At 41.7% G+C, this 15,740-nt stretch overlaps 2 pseudogenes; both read left to right on the forward strand.

Annotated features, from left to right (window-relative positions):
* The first annotated feature begins 2,425 nt into the window (after positions 1-2,425).
* On the forward strand, positions 2,426-3,517 carry LOC137758406 (mitochondrial fission factor pseudogene; annotated as a pseudogene).
* Positions 3,518-12,486: 8,969 nt separating this feature from the next.
* Positions 12,487-13,778, forward strand: LOC137758420 (sorting nexin-5 pseudogene; annotated as a pseudogene).
* The last annotated feature ends 1,962 nt before the right edge of the window (positions 13,779-15,740 follow it).

The following is a 15,740-nucleotide window of genomic DNA, read 5'->3' on the forward strand; positions in this document are numbered from 1 at the left end:
GTACTTACCTAGTGGAGGTAAAATGCATTTTTGAGAGTAAACAAGGAAAGATTTCAGGAAAGTCTACCATACTGTTTCTGCAGCATTTGTGGATGGTGCACACCAATTGGTCTACTACTGAACCACTTGGTGAATGAAATAAGGCCTCATTTTCTCACTTGCCTCTCCCCCAGTTGCCAGGTGGGCCTGTATTCTCCCTGCTAGGGATCTATCTGAGACTGGAACTTGACGATGTTTGCCTGATAGCCATGCAAACACAGTTCCCACTAGCCAGTGCTCCAAATATCTGTTCCTCTGTCTCCTGACCTCAAATCATTTTGGATTAAGAGTAATTTCTCTTATCTTTAAAAGTTTCCAGAAAAGATGACTATTAGTGGGATGTACGTGTCTGCCTACTGAACCAGAGCTGAATGAGAAAATGCTAATACATCCTGCAATGAGTTCCCTCAGTTTGCTCTCTGACAGTTTCTAAAGATCCCCCAGATAATTTCTAACAGAGAATCAACAACATAAATGATCCAACATAACGAATACCCAAATGTGGTTTAAATACGTATGGTGCATATTTTTCTACAATGGAAATGTAATATTCTGAAAAAGGTGTAAATAACTTGACAGAGCAACAAGCATGAGGCCTCATTTTTGTGTGTGTGTGAATATTTTCTCCCATTCTGTAGGTTGCCTTTTCATTTTGTTGCTTTTAGTATTTCTTTTTTTAAAAATTGTCATTACTTGAATTGGGAAATTGGAATTGACATATATACGCTATTGATACTATGTATAAAACAGATAACTAATGAGAACCTACCTATAGCACAGAGAACTCTACTCAATGCTTTTTTGGTGACCTAAATAGGAAGAAAATCCCATCCCAAAAAAGAGGGGATATATGTATACGTACAGCTGATTCACTTTACTGTACAGTAGAAACCAACACAACATTGTAAAGCAACTATACGCCAATAAAAACTTTAAAAACAAGCAACAATAAAACCCACTTTAGCTTCAAAATAATAAATAAACAGTCATTACTTTATTTGTTTATTTATTTATTTATTTTTAATTTTTTGGCTGCACCACAGGGCACGTGGGATCTCAGTTCCCCGACCAGGGATCAAACCCACGCCCCCTGCATTGGAAGGCGGAGTCTTAACCACTGGACCACCAGGGAAGTCCCATATTTTACTTTTTTAATTTAACTTTTATTTTATATTGGAGTATAGTTGATTTACAGAGGCTTCAATTTAAAGAAACTGTTCCTCACTCTGTGCTAAGGAGGAAGAGTATATAATTCGTCAGCCCAGTAAAAAAGTCAACCTCTCTTCCTGTAAACTTTGTTTTTTGTAGAATAATAAATCAAGATAAATGTATTAAGTCCTCACTATGTCTTCTTTAGCAGTGTATTAGGTTCAGAATAAGTATGACACAGCTTTAAGAGTTTACAGTCTAGTTGAGGCTTTAAAGAGTTTACAATACACCAGAGGGGTAATTCAATGTCTTGGTTTTGAAGGCTTTCCTTCTGGCTAGGTTGAAAGCTGCCAAAAGGAAAGTTAAGAGTAAATGAAGGCAGAGTTGGTATCAAAGGAGGACTCACTTTTTCTTTATACCCATAAGTGAGAATATACTGGGGAAGAAAAGAGGAAGTATTCTAGAAGAGGGGTCAAGGAGGAGTATTTAACACTGATAAGCCCAGGAATTCCTAAAATCCTCCCTGAAGTCACCTAGGCAATAAATGTGCTCATGCAGTAAACTGGAGAAATGAGATGACGAGTGTTTCCAGGGGGTTAAGGAAGGCAAGGCATGTCTGTTTCCCCTGTTACTGTGTCCAAATCAAACTCCTTGTCGATGCTGGGATAGTATTTGCCCTGCGGAAGAAGTGAAAGGATGTGTGATGCCAGTGACAGGAACACATCCATCTTCCATCTGGTCACCGACTGTTTCCTGTGATCCTCTATTTTAGGTAGAGAAATCTGTTCTTCTCAACTAGACTGTGAACTTTCAGAGACGTTAACCTACATCTTTTATTCCTTCTATACCAGCCCCACACTACCCACTCAGAGTATTTAAGATAGGACTAGGCAAGGAAAAGCATTTAATACAGATTTTAAAAGTTATTTCTTAAAATACAAGCTAGGCAGTCATTACCCACAAATTATTGAATGCCTGAATGTTCTCAAACCTATGTTTTATTAATTATCCAATGAGAGTATAAAGACATAAGCCTAATTACACAGATTATAGTAATGTCAATAAACTACCAAAACCCGAGTGCTTTGGGACTCGGCTTAAACGTTTCTCAAAAATCTTCTCTAGGTCTTTCCCCGCCCGCTGCGGGCCTCTCTGGCCGGTGATTTGCCCGGGCGCCTCTGTGCGCTTGGCCAACGGCCTCTGACAGCGCCCACCCGAGCGCCCCAGGAGCCGGCGAGCGGCAGTCCTTGCCAGGGACTTTCAGCAGGCCCAGGGGGACAAAAGTGGCTCCAAATCCAGCACATGCATATTGAAGCAAGTTAAAGGATTTAATATGAAGCACAGAAACAGATAATGCCAAAAAGCAAGCAGTAGTTGGTACACATTTCTGGAAAAGCAGTTTCCGTGTTGTTTTGTACAACTCCAAAAAAATTCAGATCTGTAGGGGAATTGTTGTGTAAAGTAAACTGAACTACAGGGAGGCAGTATTCTAATAGCTATTATAAACATGTATTTACTGTATTAAAAATGAGTAAAAGAACAAGCAATGACACATCACTAGGAAGAGTGAGTGGGGCAGCATTTCCTTCTCCCAGTGTTGCTGAGATGGCGGAAATTAGTCGAATTCAATATGAAATGGAATACACCGAAGGTATTAGTCAGCAAATGAGGGTCCCGGAAAAATTAAAGGTAGCACCACCAAATGTTGACCTGGAACAAGGATTCCAAGAAGGAGTTTCAAATGCTAGTGTGATTATGCAGGTTCCAGAGAGAATTGTTGTAGCAGGAAATAATGAAGACATTCCATTTTCAAGACCAGCAGGTCTTGACCTTATACAGTCAACTCCCTTCAAACCTCTGGCACTAAAAACACCACCTCGTGTACTTACGCTAAGTGAAAGACCACTAGATTTTCTGGATTTAGAAAAACCTCCTCCAACCCCTCAAAATGAAGAAATCCGTGCAGTTGGCAGGCTAAAAAGAGAGCGCTCTATGAGTGAAAATGCTGTTCGCCAAAATGGACAGCTGGTCAGGACTGACTCCATACCTGTGTTGCGTGGTGGGTCTGCTGCCGCCACCTCTAACCCTCATCGTGACAACGCCAGGTAGGGCATTTCAAATATAGATACAACGATTGAAGGAACCTCAGATGACATGACTGTTGTAGATGCAGCTTCATTAAGACGACAGATAATCAAACTAAATAGACGTCTACAACTTCTGGAAGAGGAGAACAAAGAACGTGCTAAAAGAGAAATGGTCATGTATTCAATTACTGTAGCCTTCTGGCTGCTTAATAGCTGGCTCTGGTTTCGCCGCTAGAGGTAACCTCAACTCTCAAAAATATTGTCTCAACAGCTGGAAATATAAAGAATTTGCAAACTTAAAAAAAAAAAAAAATCTTCTCTAATCTCCCAGGGCTGTTACGATCCCCCTGCTCTCGTAGTACCCCGTGTATAGATAGCTACCATGCATAACGATGAAGGCCTGTTTACATCCACAAGACATGAACTCCTTGAAGGCAGAGCCTGGGTCTTATTCACTGCAGTGGTTCCAGCGCCAAGCATAGCATCTGGCACAAAGTTGGAGTTCAATCAATATTTGCAAACTGTAGATGTAGAATAAATCTAGCGATAACAAATCTTTGCTTGGAAGTGGTGTGTGGATCTGAATAGTAAGTGGGGCCTGTACTCCCTGAACTCAGTACTTAAAGAAACAGAATGTCAAACTTCTATCTGAAATATAAGAGCCAAGGCTCAGGAAATCTGCATGAGCCAGAGAACAAACAGAAACACCTTGGTTCTAGGGGAACCTCAAGGGTAAGGTGGATTTTTATGGCTCACATGTTATTTGCAGATACAAGTTGTGCCAGTAAAAGTCAGCTAACTGGGCAGGTCCTGAGAGTGGAAGAAAATGCCCTACTAACTTCCACTTAACGAAGTTGGCAAAGTTCTTCGAGCAAACAGCTTTTAGAAATGAAAGGCCAGTCTTCCAGGGCAACCAGCCTCTAGGAGATTGGGACTCATTATGACTCTACTAGAAGAAAAATCAGACTCTCTATAAAAGGCCAAGGCAGGGCAGAACTTTGTCTTTTTCAGTGAGCCAAATTCTTCTTCTCCACCCAAAAGCAACAGTTACTGTGTTACTGATTTGGAGGCAGTCTTCCTCATCCCAGGATCCCAGAAGATGCCCTCTGCTTTTTTACAGCAGTAGGAGTCCCTGACTTCTAGACACTGTCACCAGACAATTGTATCCTGAGGATTCAAGTTTTACACCTTTCTATTCCCTGCAAAGTTTCTCAATTCAAAAACAAAGACAAATATTTTAATGTGTATATGGGTGTGCATGTTTATCCCCGGCTGATAGGACTTTTGCGTGACCTATATTTACTTCTTTCTTCCTTGTTCCATCTTGCCTTCTAACCTCCCTTCCTCTCTCTTTCTTTCTTTTTTTTTTAAATAAATTTATTTATTCAGGCTGCGTTGGGTCTTCGTTGCTGTGCTCGGGCTTTCTCTAGTTGTGGCAAGTGGGGGCTACTCTTCATTGCGGTGCGGTGCACGGGCTTCTCACTATGGTGGCTTCTCTTGCTGTGGCTCGTGGGCTCTAGGCACGTGGGCTCAGTAGTTGTGGCGCACGGGCTTAGTTGCTCCACGGCATGTGGGATCTTCCCAGACAGGGCTGGAACCCATGTCCCCTGCATTGGCAGGCGGATTCTTAACCACTGTGTCACCAGGGTAAGTCCCCCTCTCTCTTTCTTTTGGCCTATTTGCTTATCTGTATTTTCTAATATTCTACTAGGAACATACATTATTTGTATAATTTTTTCAAATGGGTGAGAAAAGGTAAAAACTTTTTTTTTTTATTATAAATTTATTTATTTATTTATTTTTGGCTGCATGGGGTCTTCATTGCTGCACACGGGCTTTCTCTAGTTGCAGTGGGCTGGGGCTAATCTTTGTTGCGGTCTGCAGGCTTCTCATTGCAGTGGCTTCTCTTGTTGCAGAGCACGGGCTCTAGGCGCATGGGCTTCAGTAGTTGTGGCACAAGGGCTCAGCAGTTGTGGTTCATGGGCTCTAGAGCACAGGCTCAGTAGTTGTGGTGCACGGGCTTAACTGCTCCACGGCATGTGGGATCTTCCCAGGTCAGGGCTCGAACCCGTGTCCCCTGCATTGGCAAGTGGATTCTTAACCACTGAGCCATCAGGGAAGCCCTGGGTCCCTATTCTTGAGGAATGCACTGTAAGCCAGACAATTACAACATGGTTAAGAGTTTAGAAAGAGGCAGAGTGGGACTATGCCTTTTCATCAGAATCTAATTCCCCAGCTCCCCCAAGAAACTGAGAGGGAGAGAGGGTACATGATCACCGACAAAAAGACTATACAGATTGGAAAATTTGCAAAGCTGTAGCTGAAGCCTGGCATTCCTGACTGGCACTGACCAGCAGCTCTGTCTCCTATACCATTAGGCCCTGCCAGTGTTCAGATGAAAATTTTCCAGGGGAATGGGTGTCTGAATGGTGCCCATGCACCTTACTACACAGAATAAGCATGCTCTCAGCATATCAAACTGATGAGGAACTTCAGCAGTAGCATCACAGGCTCCTAGAGAGAGACAGGTACAAGCTAATCATGCCTGCCATAGCCATGGAACATTTCATGCAAGTTTTCAGGCAAAGCCCCTCCATACTCATATGTCTTCTAAAAAATACTCTCTCTCTCTCTCTGATTCCAGGGAATTGAGAAAGAAAGTACAAAACCAGGATTTCAGCTGCTTCTGGAAGAGCCAGGAGCTCTCAGAAACAGATGTTAAATCTAATTTTGGAGCCTAATAAAAATGTTGGATATCTAGCTTGTTAGAATGAGTCTGGGATATGGCTCATAAGTCAATGATTCAGTGGAACCTAAACCTACAGTATTGTGTGGAGGGACTTCAATTCCTTCACAGAGCAACTGGTGGGAAACAGCTCACAGATATCAGATGTTCACTCATCCTCCTGAGAGGCCACAAGGAGCAGCTACTTGCTCATTCATTCAGACCTACAATAAAATTGTCTCTGATGTTGGTAGGACATGGACTGTCAAATAATGCCCCTGGAAGCCAGGAGTCCTGGGACTCTTATCCCAGCTCCTCCAAGGACTTATTTTGTAGCCCTGAGCATGTCAGTTAACCCCTCTGTGCCTCAGTTCTGCCATCCATAGAAAGGGACTCCTGCTGCCTTCCTTTCTGGAAGAGATATAGAGATCACATTGGAATATTCACCCCCATGTTTCAGAAGTTAACTGATGATATTGTTCCCAGGTCAGGAGGGATGGAAAGGAAAGTGGAAATACATTATCAAAGTATAGTGGAAAAAGCTCAAGTTTTGAGCCATCCAGCCCTGGGTTTGAATCCTGACCCTACCACTTACCAGCTGTGTGAAATGAGGCAAGCTTCTTTAACATCTCTGACCCTAGAGTTAAATATAATACATAAGACAGAGAATAATTCCTGTCTTATAGGACTGCTGTGAGGATTCAAGATAATATATGCATGGTGCCTGGCACAAGTAGGGACTGAAAATAGTAGAAATATTAAAATTTCTGACACCTACATAAGCCCGGAGGAGGTCACTCTTCTATAAATTTACCTGAGTCGGAACCAGCCCACAGATCAGAGAGTCGGGTTAAAAATCTATGGAGGAAAAAAAAAAAAATCTATGGAGGAATCTAACTTCCTAAAGATGATAGGAGAACAAAAGCAGACAATTTCACACTGCTCTCAGCATCCTTCCTCAACCCTCATCATATAGAAGGAAACTTTCCACCTTCACTCAGCCATGGCCTTGGTATCACTCTGACAAGAAATCTCTTGTCACCCCATGGGACCTGGCTTCATAACCTGACTACAGAATACTGCAGGGAAGGGAGACACAGGATGTTGCAGGAAGGGCTTGCAATTTTAAACATGTGGTTTGGGAAGGTTTCACTGAGGTGACATTTGAGAAAAGACCTGAAAGAAGTAAGGAAGTAAGACATGCAGACAGCTGAGGGAAGAGAGTCTAGGGAGAGGGTAGAACAAGTTGCAAGGGCCCTAAGGCAGGAGTATGTCTGGTGGATTCAAGGAACAGCAGGAAGGCAGAAGCAGAGTGAGCGAGGGGAGAATAATAAGAGGATGGGGTCTGGGAAGGGAGAGCCTTCACTCTGAAGTGACAGTCCTCCCTTAGGCCTCAGTTCTCTCTTCTAAAAAGTAGGCATAATGGTAATACTCAAGAATAGCATACTTGAAAGGGTAAAGTAAAAAGACAACATAGTAAACAATCTAATGGACTAGGAATCAGAAGACTTGGGTTTTAGGCCTATATCTACTCTAATTGGCTATGTGGCCTTGGGCAAGTCACTTCTCTAAGCCTGTTTTCTTATCTGTAAAATGGAACGATCTTGGTTAACACAGATTTTTCTAATCTGAAAAGTTATATTGTGCATAAAGTATTTTTCAACAAATGGCTGGAACAACTGGATATTCATATGCAAAAAAAAGAACAGTTATTCAATACCTCATTCCATATAAAAAGTCAAATTGATCACAGACCTAAATATAAAACTTAAAGTTATAAAACTTATAGAAGAAAACATAGGGGAAACAATTAAGAACTTGGGTTAGACAAAGATTTCTTAGATACAACACCAAAAACATGCTCCTTTAGAGAACAAATTGATAAGCTAGACTTCATCAAAATTTAAAACTTCTGTTCTTGAAAGGCACTGGTAAGAGAATGAAAAGACAAGTCAAACTGGGAGAAAATATTTGCAAAGCACATATCTGATATAAGACTTTCTGTCCAAAATATATAAAGAACTCTCAAAATTCAATAACAAGAGAACAAACAACCCAATTTTTTTAAATGGGCAAAAAAACTGAAGAGGGCTTCCCTGGTGGTGCAGTGGCTGAGAGTCTGCCTGCCAATGCAGGGGACACGGGTTCGAGCCCTGGTCCGGGAAGATTCCACATGCTGCAGAGCAACGAATTCTGTGCACCACAACTACTGAGCCTGCGCTCTAGAGCCCGCGAGCCACAACTACTGAGCCCGTGCACCACAACTACTGAAGCCCTCATGCCTAGAGCCCATGCTCTGCAACAAGAGAAGCCACCGCAATGAGAAGCCTGCGCGCCGCATCTAGAGAAAGCCCGTGTGCAGCAACAAAGACCCAACGCAGCCAAAAATTAATTAATTAATTAATTAATTAATTATTTTTAAAAAGATAACTGAAAATAAAATTCAATATCCTTGAGTCTGGGATATTGAAAGCCCAGAACAAGATGATCAGCCACTATGTGTGCTTAAATGATCTTGTATTTTTAAAAAGGAAAGCTAAACTCACCCCTTGATCTTCCCAAGGTGGCCCTTGCATTCCAATTAAAACAGACATTTATTTTGTCCACAACATATGGTCACTGCAGTCTCTGGGCCTTTGCCCCATGGTGCTCGTCTTCTGTTCTGAAAAGCAACCAGTTTTTTTTTATAATTAGTTTTTATTGTTTTTTTTTAATTTTTATTGGAGTATAGTTGCTTTACAATGTTGTATTAGTTTCTACTGTACAGCAAAGTGAATCAGCTATATATCCCCTCTTTTTTGGATTTACTTCCCATTTAGGTCACCACAGAGCACTGAGTAGAGTTCCCTGAGCTATACAGTAGGTTCTCATTAGTTATCTATTTTATACATAGTATCAATAGTGTATATATATCAATCCCAATCTCCCAATTCGTCCCACCGCCCCCTTCCCCCTCTTGGTGTCCATATGTTTGTTCTCTACATCTGTGTCTCTATTTCTGTTTTGCAAATAAGATCATCTATACCATTTTTCTAGATTCCACATATATGCGTTAATATACAATATTTGTTTTTCACTTTCTGACTTAACTTCACTCTATATCAGACTCTCTAGGTCCATCCACGTCTCTACAAATGACCCAATTTCATTCCTTTTTATGGCTGAGTAATATTCCACTGTATATATGTACCACATAAAAAGCAACCAGTTTTGATCCATAATTTCCTTCAAGGTCTAGTTCAAGGTTCACCTCCCCTAAAAAGCCTTTTCTCAGCAGACCTGACTCACATTGTGCCTCCAGTCCTTGGGGCCCCTCAGTGCCTGCACACAAAGTCATCTATTCCTGCTGCCCACCCCTTCTCTATTTCTACACATAGTACTCTGCTTCCAGGCTGCCAGCCTGTCCCTAACAAAACTGTGAGCACCTCACCAGCAGATTCAGGCCTTTTCATCTCTTGACTCTCCCTGAGTGTCTAGCATGGGGCCAGATCTACTTGCTAAGTAAAGAAAAGATAACCTAGAGAATTTCTATCAGCTAGAGAAGATTCAACCTTTAGAAATTACCCAAATTTCTCAAATCCTAATATATAACAGAATTGAGAATCCCTTTGTCCTATTAACCTTGCCAGAGCAAGGAAATTAAAAATTGGTATACAAGAAGGAAAAAGAAAATACTTATTATTTACCTTCTCATGAGTTCACATTCAGCATCTGTTTTCTTACAAAGTTCCAAACAGCATCACTGTTTACAATTACTAAGAGCTGCATTCATCAAGTAGATACACAATATTTTACTGATCATTTCTGAGGCTAGATGTTTAGATCGCTTTAAAGTATTATATGATATATGATATGATATTACATTACATTATATAAGAAATGACACTGTGATCAAATGACACTGTGATAAAACTTTGACTGTGTTTTGGATTATTTCCTTAGGATAGATTCCTAAAAGTGGATCTGTCAGGTCAAAAGTTGCGAACATTTTTATTATGCCTGATGTATACTATAAACCCATGACAAATTCTTAAATACCTTTTGGCTCTAGGATATTATAATTCTACTGCTAAGAAATGGAAGCCCCCAATGGTAAACATTTTTTTTTTTTTAAAGAAATTCACGTTCTTTTATTTATTTATTTATTTATTTAGGACTGTGTTGAGTCTTCGTTTCTGTGCGAGGGCTTTCTCTAGTTGCGGCAAGTGGGGACCACTCTTCATCGCGGTGCGTGGGCCTCTCTCCATCGCGGCCTCTCTTGTTGCGGAGCACAGGCTCCAGACGCACAGGCTCAGTAATTGTGGCTCACGGGCCCAGCCGCTCCGTGGCATGTGGGATCTTCCCAGACCAGGGCTCGAACCCGTGTCCCCTGCATTGGCAGGCAGATTCTCAACCACTGCGCCACCAGGGAAGCCCCCTGGTAAACATTTTTTAAGGCAGGCAGAATAGTAAAAGTCAAGAAAGCAAGACTCTGAAATCAGACTGCCTGAGTTCAAATCCCAGTTCTATCACTCGCTATCTATATAGACATAAACAAGTTACTGAATCCTTCTGAGACAATGTACATAAAGAACAGGGTCTGGCATGTAGTAAGGGCTCAATAAATGTTAATCATTATCATTGCTTTTAGATTACCAAAAGAAGATGAATCTATAATTCGAAAAGCCAAGAATTATCCTCAAATAATACGGAGGAAATAAACATAAAACAAATGACAAAACAATACTCCTGTACCTAGAACATAAGTAAGCAGGTTCATTTACTGTGAATACTATTTACACTACTGTGGTTATTAATTACATATAAATAAAAATAAATACCATTTTATTGAGTGCCTGTTCTCTTTAAAAAACTTTACATACACTGTCTCATTTAATTTAATCACCACAACAACCCTGTATGGTGGTAGTATTAATAACAATGACAATGATAGCTAATAATTTCCAACTGCTGATTATGTGCCATGCATGGCTGTAGATAATAATTTATTAATCATTATAAAACCTATGAAGTAGGGCTTTTCATTTTACTATTTTCCTCATTTTACAGACAATATAATTGACGTACACAGAGGTTAAAGAACTTGTCCAAGGTTACATAGCTAATAAGGTAGATATTATTCTATCCACTTTATAGTTAAGAAAACTGAGACTTAGGGACTTCCCTGGTGGTACAGTGGCTAAGACTCTGCACTCCCAATGCAGGGGGCCTGGGTTCAATCCCTGGTCAGGGAAATAGATCCCACATGCTGCAACTAAGAGTTTGCATGCTGCAACTAAAGATACTGTATGCCACAACTAAAGATCCCCCATGCCACAACTAAAAGATCCCACATGCCACAATGAAGATCCCACATGCTGCAACTAAAGATCCCATATGCCACAAGGAAGATCCTGCACACGGCAACAAAGATCCCGAGTGCTGCAACTAAGACCCAGCATAGTCAAATAAATATTTTTAAAAAATGAAAAGAAAACAGAGATGGAAAGAAAATTGTCTATAAAGGTAAGTAACTGAGGCAGGCTTTGAACCAGTATCTGTTAGACTCTCAATCCACATTCTTTTATTCTACCACTCTGCCAACTTTATGTGGATTTTCTGTGTACAGAGAATGCCCTATATAGATAAAAAATGTTTAAGGCTGGCTTCCCTCATCCTTGCCTTCTTTTTCCACAAGCCATGGGATACTGAGGATGGTCTCATTTTAACATGTGCCTCTGAGAAGAATATAATTGGGAAGGCAAGCCCAACATGAAAGCCCATATACTGAAATGTGTCCTTTAAAATGATTCTTTCTTTCTCCCGAGGCATTATGTGTTGTAGTCCTTTGAGAATGCGTACCTGAGAGTTTCTAAGGCTTACCTTTCAGGTACTTGGGGATTCCTAAACAGGTGCTTACAGCAACTCTTCTTCAAAAGATTTTTCAAACGGTTGCTACAGAAAGGTCTCATATTTCCCTCTGCCTCAGAAAGTCCTCAAAATTCTCACCACTTGGAGAAACAAAAGCTGCTTCAAGCCTCCCAAAACACCTGGAAAATACTCACATTTATAAAGAGACTGAACCCACAGGAAGAAACTGGGATTGAAGTCCTAACTCTTGAATAAGCTGATAGCTTCATCTTGGACAAACTATTTCCCTTCTCTGTGTCTCAGTTTCCTCTTCTGCAAGATGAGGCATTGGATTAGATGGTTTTCCAGGTCCACTAGAGCTCTGATTCAAGGACGAAAATTAACGTGAGTTTGGAGTCTATAGCAGTGCAATCCCAGGGGGGAACAATTGTATGAAAGTCCAAAGCCCAGATTTGCAACCATTAACAGAAACAGATTTGCAACCATTAACTGAAACCCACCAGGGCTGGTTTAACTTCAACAGGGAAGGAACGTGCCCTGGGATTCTGATTTAAGAATGCAAGTCGGGCTTTCTTGAGACGCGCCTCGCTGGGAGAGTGTCAGGGGCACCGCGTCCCCGTGCCAGCCTGCAGTCGGCGGCTTCAGCTCGAGGCCCGCGTCGCCATGGCCACAGTTCCCAAGTTGCTGCAGCAGCAGGAGGAGGACCACAGCAAGCTGAGATCTGTATCAGTGGACCTGAATGTTGATCCCTTGCTTCAGATTGACATACCTTATGCACTCAGTGAGAGAGAGAAAGTCAAATTTACAGTGCACACCAAGACCACGCTGCCCACGTTTCAGAGCCCAGAGTTTTCTGTTACAAGGCAACATGAAGATTTTGTGTGGCTACATGACACTCTTATTGAAACTACAGACTACGCTGGGCTTATTATTCCGCCCGCACCTGCAAAGCCTGACTTCAATGGCCCTTGAGAGAAGATGCAGAAACTGGGAGAGGGTGAAGGGTTTATGACCAAAGAAGAATTTGCCAAGATGAAGCAAGAGCTGGAAGCTGAGTATCTCGTGGTCTTCAAGAAGACTGTGTCTTCCCATGAAGTCTCTCTTCAGCAGCTCTCCTCTTACCCTGTTCTCAGTAAAGATCACAACTTTCACATTTTCCTGGAATATGATCAAGATCTAAGCGTTAGGCGGAAAAATACCAAAGAGATGTTTGGTGACTTTTTCAAAAGTGTGGTGAAAGCACTGATGAAGTCCTTTTTTCAGGAGTTATGGAGGTAGATGACTTCTCTGAACAAGAGAAGCATTTCCTCAGTAACTATTATGATAGGATCAAGGGTTCCTTTGCAAAGGCTGACAGAATGACCAGCACTCATAAAAATGTAGCAGACAGTTACATCCACACCGCAGCCTGCTTGCATAGCCTGGCTTTAGAAGAGCCCACGGTCATCAAAAAGTACCTACTGAAGGCGGCTGAGCTATCTGAAAAACTTAGGAAAGTAGAGAGTCGAGTCTCCTCAGACGAAGACTTAAAGCTGACAGAACTCCTCCGATACTACATGCTCAACATAGAGGCTGCTAAGGATCTCTTATACAGACGCACCGAAGCCCTCATCAACTATGAGAATTCAAACAAGGTGCTGGATAAGGCCTGGTTAAAAAGCAAAGACGTCAAGCTGGCTGAGGCACACCAGCAGGAATGCTGCCAGAAATTTGAACAGCTTTCTGAATCTGCAAAAGAAGAGCTAATCAATTTCAAACAAAAGAGAGTGGCAGCATTTAGGAAGAATCTGATTGAAATGTCTGAACTGGAAATAAAGCATGCCAGAACGTCTCCCTCCTGCAGAGTTGCATCGACATGTTCAAGAACAACTGAACAAAGGATGTGAATGTGAAGAAAGCCAGCATCACTTGCACTCAGATCATTACCACGGAAGATTTATTGCCTTTGACTTTAATTTAAAATTATGTGAATAAATATTTTGATTTCTAAAGATCTTAACACTTACCCATGTTGGTTTAAAAATATTTCTACTGCATGCTACTTGGACACAACTAATCTTTATGCATTTAATACCTCAGAGTGGGTAGAACCTAAGTACTGGGTTCTCCTCTAATTTGTCTTTCGTAATTAAGAAAGGGTGCGGGAATCTCATGCCTTCTGGAGCCTGTGTAAGGAGTGGCCTGGCACATGCTGCCTCACTGTTCCATGTACCCATGCCCCTACAAACCGGTTACTTTAAGGTAGGTGCCGATTATAACAGGTAAGTCAGCCACTTGTTACAGGTAAGAGACATTACATCTCTTCATTAGGTAATTTTCCCTTTCTTACTCTCCTGGTTCTTTAATCACCTTGAGTTGTTTGTACTATAACAAGAGCAAGAAAAATCTCATATCTTTGTATACACCCTTTTCAGACCCATCTTTGTAGTAGGGGAGAGAAGCATCTTAAGGGTATAAGAACAAGTAATAAGGCCTAATTTAGAAGGTGGCCAGATCTACATTAAGAAAGATGTGACCCCCTCCCTAATGGGGGGGGGGGGCGTATGTGTGTGTTTGGACTTTTTATAAAGTGTACAATAAAATAATAATTCATGCTCTTAAAAAAAAAAAAAAAAGCAAGTCCTGGGAATTCCCTGGTGGTCCAGTGGTTAGGACTCTGCGCTTCCACTACAGGAGGCACAGGTTCTATCCCTGGTCACCTGCAAGCCGCATGGCACTGCCAAAAAAAAAAACAGAATGTGAGTCCTTTGAGAAACTATTTAACATGGACTTGAAGGATTTGGTGGAGGAATGTAGGCAGTTGGTAAAGGAATAAATCTTCAACTTTGCAGGAAAGAGCAAAGCAGCATCAAATCCCTTTCATATGTTTTTCCCTGTGCTAAAGACAGAAGCAAAGATAGGCTCCTGCTGCCACCTTGTGGCACATTGGACAGCTTAGAAGGAAGGGTTTACTCAATCTGGGTCCCCCCCAGTCTAAAACACCCTCAAAAAACCACATCTTCTTTCTCCCTTACATTACACAGAGCTTGATTACTCACAAAACACTTTCAACCCTATGATCTCGTTTCATTCTCCCAGCAACTATGTTGAGTGGCAGGAAGGAGTTATAATGCCATTTTACCAGACAGACTATGTGATTTACCTACCGTCACGGTAACCGGCAGTCAGGACTTGAACACACATCCTGACTCTAAATGAGACAGTTCATTCATTACTATGTAGGAGTGGGGATGAAACAGGTTCAGGTATGCTCTAGGCCTAGGAATTTGAGAGAGGGAAGCTTGGGAAAAGGAAAGCTCAATTTCTTGTGCAGACACAACTGGTCACAGGCTACAGTCAGGCTGCATGTCTATAGAAAAAGACATCCAAATAAGCCTGGATTCCTGCCTTCCTTCCTGGTTTGCACATTCTTGGTTAACATCTCTAGCCACTCCAGCTGGCCTCCCTCCCTCTGCTCCCCAACCCCAGCCTATACATTGGGGCTCAAGACTTATAGCTAAATGCTGAACACCAAACAGATCCCAGGCAAGGGAGCCACAACATCCAGAAATCAGCAAGAACTACTGGGAGCACTGCTGTGTCCCTGGGTTAGAGCTCATAAGATTTGTGGCTCAGCCAAAATCTTCTTATAAGTTTTCATGGGAAGCCCAATTGGCTTGTCTCATAATGATGTCACACTCACTGAAACACAAGGGGCAATGCTGGGGTTACATGATTTACCAACGGGCATATAGGAATGGCCTAAAATTAATCTGAGTGTCCAATTACTCCAAGGCAACCATAACTTCTTTGATATGGAATTACAAAGCCCAGTGCCTAAACCTTCCACCACCATAGGCATTCCTTTTGGTTCATTCATTCAGTCATTCCCTAACTGAGTAGAGCACATT

This window comes from Eschrichtius robustus, chromosome 2, assembly GCF_028021215.1.
Source record: "Eschrichtius robustus isolate mEscRob2 chromosome 2, mEscRob2.pri, whole genome shotgun sequence".
NCBI lineage: Eukaryota > Metazoa > Chordata > Mammalia > Artiodactyla > Eschrichtiidae > Eschrichtius > Eschrichtius robustus.